This window comes from Zea mays, chromosome 5 (assembly GCF_902167145.1).
Source record: "Zea mays cultivar B73 chromosome 5, Zm-B73-REFERENCE-NAM-5.0, whole genome shotgun sequence".
NCBI lineage: Eukaryota > Viridiplantae > Streptophyta > Magnoliopsida > Poales > Poaceae > Zea > Zea mays.
The window spans coordinates 43,019,969-43,029,482 of record NC_050100.1 but is presented as its reverse complement, the minus strand read 5'-3'; positions in this window follow the sequence as shown (position 1 = coordinate 43,029,482).

Genomic DNA, 9,514 nt, shown 5'->3' with positions numbered 1-9,514 from the left:
TTAAAATATTAAACTATATTATAAATTGGTTAATAATAACCATATGAGATATTATTCTATAAATAATTATCTCAACTTTAATCTAAGTCATTATTTGATTAAAGATTATCTAGTTAAATTATAACCATAAAATTAGAATAATATATTAATATTAAATAAGTTAATCCAATAGACATAGATTGATCCAATTAGTTACTTGATTATAAAAGTATGGGATATCATATAATCAATAATGCTACTGCGTATTAAATATCTATACGAGGCTAACGCAACTTGAACGGATTGAAACAGAGCTAAAATAAATTAGTTATGATTTGCTGAAGTCTGTATGTGCTTGATACAAAATTAATTAGGTGATCCAATTTAATATGGGTTTCATGTTAAAATAGTGGTACCAAATGATAAACAATATTAAAATAAAATTATAGGAACTGGAATGGGTCAATTTGGATAAAATATGAATTTTCTAGAGATTAAATAAGATTCTAGAATTGTTTTTTATATAGGAAATTCATTTTATAAATCATTTTCTCTGATTTTCCATTTCTCTGGACTGGGCGCAATATTATCAGGGAACACATGGGCTATTCTATAAAAATGCCTTAGACTCAGAAGTATCCCGCAGGGGACAGTGAGTTGGTTTATTAGAAATCCAGGGGCTCTTTAGAAAATCTATCATGGTGAAGGGGTATCGCGCCATTTGGGTCGTTCGATCAAAACCGAGGACCCGGATTAGATCCGACTTACGCTGAATCGGTATGCGATATCTACCGCTAGATCTAAAACCAACGGATCACAACTGATCTGAACTCCAGTCATCCGATCAGGATCTGACCGTCCAGATATAATAGACGAAGGGGTACGCGGATTTATAATCAGGACCGCTCATCACTCGATCAATGGCACAGATCGGATTCGGCCGAACTCCAGTGACGATCCAATCACTACCGTTCATCACGATCGAACGGCGAACAACCTTTCTTCTTCCCTCTACCTAGTCCATCTTCAACCTCTCGCCCAACAGCTCGATCGCTGGCACCTAGGACAGTGGTCGCGCGCGCAGCCAGCGAGGGCGCAACGCCGGTGACGGACGCCGGTTGCGCAACGAAGTCGGGTGTCGCACGGAAACGCGCGTCAATAATTCAAGAGCGCGACCAACAGAGAGGGGAAGCACTCACCGCGACGAGACGAATCGCCCGCAGTACAACGCCGGTTTGCGATGATGTCGAGCCGATGTACAACCCACACGCCCCGATATTGACACGACCCTGGGGTCCGCTGTTTTCCCAGTTGAAGCACTCCGACCGCCCGCACAAGTCCGCCGTCCTTCTCTCGACGACCCGATCCCTCTCTCTCTCTTGCTCTCATGGCGATGGTGGCTCGGTTGATGGGAGGGTCTGGGTTTTATGGTGCGAGTGCAATCCAGATTTGACTTGATCTCTAGAATCGCGCGCGTGGAGATCGGTTGATTTGGTTGGAGTCCGCCCTGTTGGCCACGGCATCCGCGAGATTCGCTCCGCCGTTGTACACAGGAGAAGAACCTGTCGGAGCTTGACGGGGAGGACCAAGGGTGGCGAGTGGGCCAGGGACATGGTTGGGTGCGGACAACATCCAGCAACCGGTTGGTCAACAACCGCAGCGGCTGCGGCAAAGTATGCGCGGAGAGCACGGCGCGGAGGAGATTTCGGCGGTAGGTAGGTGGGAGATGGCGCTGACGTGCGGGGGCCACAAGTCAGTGAGAAGCCGAGCGCACGCTGAAGACCGACAAGCGGGCCCCGGCTGGCAGCCAACGGAGAGCGTGCGCGCGGTGAGTGGATGCCAGTGGGCCCCGCCGGTCAGCGCAGGGGCGCGACAGTCTGCTGGTGTTTGGGTCGCGCGGGTGGAAAGCCTGGGAATGGGCCGAGCGCGTGGGGGGGGAAGTCGGGCCAGAATGTGGTAATGCGGCCCAAGGGGGTTTTATTCTTTTTCTTTTTTTTTCTTTCTTTACCTTCTTTTCTTTTATCTTCTCCTTCTCTACAAATTCAAACTTCACTTTAAATTCAAACTTTGGGGTACATTTGTACACAGACTAATCACTTATTTTGATCATACCAATTGTGGTGAAGTTATTTAATTATGATTTTATTTTGTATTATATAAAATCTTCATTTCTTTCCTCTTTTCTAAATTCTAGAGTGCAAATAGGGTTGGAACTAATTCTCTTCTTTTATGTATTTTTATCATCATTACCACTGTGTACAAATGCACAAACCAATAAACGCCAGCATGATGCACAATTTTAATGGCATATATTCTTTAATTATTTGCTTTTGAATATGGTGTTCACACTGGATGATGCATAAAGGTTAAACCCACATAAGGAGAAATTGTTTCTCTATTGGTATTATTTCTAGCAAATTACAAAGTGGGTGTTACAAATCCTACACCCCTTAAAAATAATCTCGTCCTCGAGATTAGTTAGAAAAGGAATATAGAGAAATTGATGTGTAAATTAGCTTTTAGTTTCCATTAGTTAAAAATTTAAGAATTTCCCTTTTTCTAATAGTCCTTAATGGGTGATAGGTATCTAGCTACTTATTAGGTAGGATGTAAGAGATGGATAGGTTAGGGCAAGAATAGCTTGGGGTAAAAAAGTTTACGGTGAGAAAGAACTCAATGCTGGGTGGTAATGCCTTTGAAGATCGAATTTGACTTCTCTCCTTCCTTGTTCATGTTGATCTTTTCTTCTTCGGTCTTGGTTTCATTGATTCAAGGTCAGTGTGTATCATCAGAGTTGGGAGAATATGGCTGAGATAGATCTGTTATGTAGGTCAAGTTGTTGGGTATGGCCGAGTTGATCTAGGTCACCAATTTAGGCTTAAGTGAATTTTGGAGTATAGCCTTATCCTTTGTACGAGCATTAAGTAACTCACACTAGATTAGATCGGATCATATTAGATTAGATGGGATCTAGATTAGATCGATATAACTAGATTAGACTAGACAAAATCTAATTAATTTGCATTAGGTCATGGTTGTTATTTTAGGATGAGATGAGTAGAGTGGTTAGGATAACGTGAATCCTTCCAGATAAGATAAATCTATTAAGATAAGAGAGAGTCTTTTAAGATAAGAGAGATATAGATATACTTTAATGGAGGATAATCTAGGTTGTTTAGTTATCTTATGAATTTAATTATATTTATGCCTATATATGCAGATGTAAGTCTGGAGATTACTCCACAACTCATCACACTCAATCAAAGATCCAAATCAGACAAATATCATAAGAACAGGCATTCAAGCATATAGATACTTATAAAAATAGTTTTATTTTTTTTCCTAAGAGTAGGTCTCCTATTCCTAAAGGTCACTTTAGGCACAGGATTTCAAAGTATGAAATCCACATTTGTCTTTGGAAAGAAAAGGTAAGAATAATCAGAGTAAACCGGAAATAGATGAGAAAAGATTAAGATAAGTTTAGAAAAGAATCAGAGTAGCAGAGGTAAGTAGATAATGGTTGTCCAGTTCTATCTAGGTTTCGTCCTACCGTCAACATTCCTCTGATACCACTTCTGTCACACCCGGATTTCGGGGCACCAAGGCCCGGGCGCGAACATAATCACCAGGTGTGCTGAGACCAAGTCTCACACATATGATGAATCATGGCACAGGATCGAATGTCACAACTTTACTATATAATAGGAGTTCTATACAAAATAAATAATTACATATAAGGAGACAACGGTCCAGCAACCCAAAGTTGACTGGGAGACGACGACCTAGATCTCTCACGAACTCATCGTAGCATCCTCCTTGTGCCTCATCCAGCGGTACCTGTTCTTGACCTGTGGGGGGGTGTGAGACAGCAAGAGTGAGCTCACATACGTTCATCGCTCAACAAGTTGTGGGGAATAATGTGCATGAACTCGCCAAAGGTGGGAGCTCACGTGAAGTGTAAGGCTTACCAAAGAGGATGGTTAGAGCTGAGCATTGCTTTTAAAGTTGGTCAAAATTTTATTAGCAATTACTAAGTATAAGTAAATACCAACCCAATTAAGTAGTAGAACAAAAGTAACAACATCACCTGCGATGCAATGCATATGACAAATTGAATTTAGTTCCATAAATTAATCATGTGAGGGTCCGAGCTGCTCATGACCGTGAGCACGGCTAGTATACCAGTTTTACACTCTGCAGAGGTTGCGCATCTTTACCCACAAGTCATGTTACCCATCTGCCAAGGGATCGCGACTTCCCATACACCTCTACCGAGGAGGCGAGGCAGGGTAACACTACGAGGCCTTTACAAAGTTCCACTAGCTTCAGAAAACCCGCTACAGTTTATAGGAAGCTCCAATGCAGGGTTCTTGCCTGACCGCCATCGCAGCAAAATCAACCAAGGACCTCCCTACACTGACCACTCCCCTACTGCCCTTGCCCCTTTCGGGTAAGGTAGTCCTCCACTAGCTTTCCTAATTAATCAGCCAAGGGCGTCCATAAACCCTTGTGGTAGCACTGTTTTCCCGGGTGGTCGCTCCATGTTCCAATTAACATAATGATCTTATCATGAACAGTGATAATAAACATATAATAAAAGTGTGATCATGAATAATGTATCTTCATACCCAAAACCACATAAATCACTAGCAAGTACTACCCAAAAAGTTCAGTGGTAAACAAGGTATAAAGATAATCAAACTAGGGTAACCTATTGGGTCCCATCAAAATTAACCTATGCAGATCATTATGATTAATTAGAACATGAGTGGGTAAAAAGAAGTGATCAAGGGCACAACTTGCCTGGCACTTGAGATTCCAGTTACCAGGGTTTCTTCTTCAGATCCTCGTGACCTCACTGCTAGTCGTAGCAATACAAACAAACATGGGATAGACAAAATTAACATCACACCAAACATAAATACAAACTGAATAATAATAATCTACGTGTCATAACGAGATCGCGGGCTCGAGAACTACTACGATCGGAGTTACTAGTAGGGAGTTACGATTTTATAGAGGATTTATGTGATTAAAATATTAAACTATATTATAAATTGGTTAATAATAACCATATGAGATATTATTCTATAAATAATTATCTCAACTTTAATCTAAGTCATTATTTGATTAAAGATTATCTAGTTAAATTATAACCATAAAATTAGAATACTATATTAATATTAAATAAGTTAATCCAATAGACATAGATTGATCCAATTAGTTACTTGATTATAAAAGTATGGGATATCATATAATCAATAATGCTACTGCGTATTAAATATCTATACGAGGCTAACGCAACTTGAACGGATTGAAACAGAGCTAAAATAAATTAGTTATGATTTGCTGAAGTCTGTATGTGCTTGATACAAAATTAATTAGGTGATCCAATTTAATATGGGTTTCATGTTAAAATAGTGGTACCAAATGATAAACAATATTAAAATAAAATTATAGGAACTGGAATGGGTCAATTTGGATAAAATATGAATTTTCTAGAGATTAAATAAGATTCTAGAATTGTTTTTATATAGGAAATTCATTTTATAAATCATTTTCTCTGATTTTCCTTTTCCCTGGACTGGGCGCAATATTATCAGGGAACACATGGGCTATTCTATAAAAATGTCTTAGACTCAAAAGTATCCCGCAGGGGACGGTGAGTTGGTTTATTAGAAATCCAGGGGCTCTTTAGAAAATCTGTCATGGTGAAGGGGTATCGCGCCATTTGGGTCGTTCGATCAAAACCGAGGACCCGGATTAGATCCGACTTACGCTGAATCGGTATGCGATATCTACCGCTAGATCTAAAACCAACGGATCACAACTGATCTGAACTCCAGTCATCCGATCAGGATCTAACCGTCTAGATATAATAGACGAAGGGGTACGCGGATTTATAATCAGGACCGCTCATCACTCGATCAATGGCACAGATCGGATTCGGCCGAACTCCAGTGACGATCCAATCACTACCGTTCATCACGATCGAACGGCGAACAACCTTTCTTCTTCCCTCTACCTAGTCCATCTTCAACCTCTCGCCCAACAGCTCGATCGCTGGCACCTAGGACAGTGGTCGCGCGCGCAGCCAGCGAGGGCGCAACGCCGGTGACGGACGCCGGTTGCGCAACGAAGCCGGGTGTCGCACGGAAACGCGCGTCAATAATTCAAGAGCGCGACTAACAGAGAGGGGAAGCACTCACCGCGACGAGACGAATCGCCCGCAGTACAACGCCGGTTTGCGATGATGTCGAGCCGATGTACAACCCACACGCCCCGATATTGACACGACCCTGGGGTCCGCTGTTTTCCCAGTTGAAGCACTCCGACCGACCGCACAAGTCTGTCGTCCTTCTCTCGACGACCTGATCCCTCTCTCTCTCTTGCTCTCATGGCGATGGTGGCTCGGTTGATGGGAGGGCCTGGGTTTTATGGTGCGAGTGCAATCCAGATTTGACTTGATCTCTAGAATCGCGCGCGTGGAGATCGGTTGATTTGGTTGGAGTCCGCCCTATTGGCCACGGCATCCGCGAGATTCGCTCCGCCGTTGTACACAGGAGAAGAACCTGTCGGAGCTTGACGGGGAGGACCAAGGGTGGCGAGTGGGCCAGGGACATGGTTGGGTGCGGACAACATCCAGCAACCGGTTGGTCAACAACCGCAGCGGCCGCGGCGAAGTATGCGCGGAGAGCACGACGCAGAGGAGATTTCGGCGGTAGGTAGGTGGGAGATGGCGCTGACGTGCGGGGGCCACAAGTCAGCGAGAAGCCGTGCGCGCGCTGAAGACCGACAAGCGGGCCCCGGCTAGCAGCCAACAGAGAGCGTGCGCGCGGTGAGTGGATGCCAGTGGGCCCCGCCGGTCAGCGCAGGGGCGCGACAGTCTGCTGGTGTTTGGGCCGCGCGGGTGGAAAGCCTGGGAATGGGCCGAGCGCGTGGGGGGGAAGTCGGGCCGGAATGTGGTAATGCGGCCCAAGGGGGTTTTATTCTTTTTTTTTCTTTACCTTCGTTTCTTTTATCTTCTCCTTCTCTACAAATTCAAACTTCACTTTAAATTCAAACTTTGGGGTACATTTGTACACAGACTAATCACTTATTTTGATCATACCAATTGTGGTGAAGTTATTTAATTATGATTTTATTTTGTATTATATAAAATCTTCATTTCTTTCCTCTTTTCTAAATTCTAGAGTGCAAATAGGGTTGGAACTAATTCTCTTCTTTTATGTATTCTTATCATCATTACCACTGTGTACAAATGCACAAACCAATAAACGCCAGCATGATGCACAATTTTAATGGCATATATTCTTTAATTATTTGCTTTTGAATATGGTGTTCACTTGGGATGATGCATAAAGGTTAAACCCACATAAGGAGAAATTCTTTCTCTATTGGTATTATTTCTAGCAAATTACAAAGTGGGTGTTACAGTGAGAGACTCCAGATTATGGAGATTCCTCTGAACGGGGAAAACTTGAGATAAGAAAGAGAATAGTGGTACTCAAGTTGATCATTGGATCACTTGATAGGGGTTGAGTGCAATTCTTGTCCATTGGGACACCACAACGTGGAGTAGGCAAGCATTCTACGCTTGACCGAACCATGGGATAAAAATCGTTATGTCACTTGTCTAAGTTACTTTAACTTATTGCGATTCTATTCTTTCTAGCATTTCACTTCACTTACAATATTGCTCTAAGTTTAATACTCACCTTGTGAGAGCAATTAAGTGAAGAAGTTCTCTCCTCTCATACTCTTCATTCGAACTTGGTTTTTGATCTCACTAATCCAATTTTAGACCAAGTCTGTTTTGTTGAGCTATTTCTACAGGATCACCTATTCACCCCTTCTAGGTGCTCTCAACTATGAGGCCTTTACAAATGTCCACTAGTATGAGAAAACCCGCTATGGATTCAAGTAGAGGGGTATAGGAATCCCTCGTCCAAAAAACTATCACAGACATATCAACCTAAGAACTTCCCTATACTTGTGCAACTCCTCCCCGCTTGCCCTTTCAGGTAAGTCTCTCACATACCAGCTTTCCTAATTAATTAGCCAAGGGTGTCCCATACCACCCTTATGGTAGCACTGTTGTCTCAGGTTAAGCTCCATGTTCCAATTAACAAAGTGTTCTTATCATGTATAAATAATTCATAAACAGACAATAATACTAATAAGGCATGATCATGATTTATATATAATATAATACCTAAAACTAGATAGAGCAGTAGCAGAACTACCCAATAATTCATTTGTATGCAAGGTGTAGGTAAACAAAACTAGGTACCCTATTAGGTCCATCCATTAAACCTAAGCATGCCACGGTGATTATCAGAGACATAAACATTCTTAGGTCAGAAAGTTGATCAAGAATACAACTTTTCTTTTTGGTGCAACACCAGGTACTTCACCAAGTTGGGCTTCATGTTCCTCGTAGTCTCGCTTCTACCTGTAGCAATACGTACGAATAAGCAAATAATGGATACAATAACTTTACATCAAAGATGGAAACAAACCACACATTAATATTCTACTCGTCGAGAATTACTAAGATCAGAGTTATGGTTAAAAGATATGGTTTTCTGAAGTTTTAGGTGATTAAACATATGTTTAATTAATATAAATCACGCGGGAAGATATTACAAAGAAATAACTAATTCAACTTTAGTTTAAGTTATAATCTATTTATGGATTATATTTTAGCCAGTTTATAATTATAGACAGATTAACTTTGATTAGTAAGGTAAATATACTAAACATACGTTAAACAAATATCTATGATATTTCATGATAAAATAATGTTTCTACTGTGTAGGTAATTTTATTACGAAACTAACACAACTTGAACGGAGTAAAACAGAGTTAAAATGCAAAAGTTATGTTTGAAACAAGTTTTAGGAATGTTTCTATATTAGAAATACTTTCTAGGGACGTTTTTGTGAATACCAGGGGCTATTTTGTAAATTCCAGGACCCCTAAGTAATATCCTTAGAACTAAAGAGGATGGCGGGTTCATTTTGGTAAATGCCAGGGGCTCTTAACGAAAATCGGCGCCTCTCCGATCGCCCTCTAAAGTCCAACGAGAAATCAACGCCTCTCTGATCGCTATTGTCGTCCGAGGAGGCCACTGACACATTCAACATACCACGACAAGTCTCCCCGGCTGCACGTCTAGTCCCGACCGATGACTCCGATAAGATTCCCATGCGGCGACCCCCTTCTCTTTTTCTCTCTCGGTGGTGACTTTGCTCGGTTTCATTGATGCGGTGCACGGCGCAAGCTACGGGTTAAGCCATGAAATTGGTGGACGAGGTCGCGGAGCCCGTACTTATACACATGGCTCCAGATCTTAACAATTCTCCTTGATTCCTTCACGAAGGAGTTTGTTACAAAGGGAATCAGGTCGTCACGCCACCTGCTCGGGTTCGTTCGATTAGGGAAGGAGACCCTGTAGAGGTGATCCCACGCGCCAGTCGATATGTAAACGCTGACAGCCCGGACCCCACATTTCAGCGCTCGTAGATAGTCA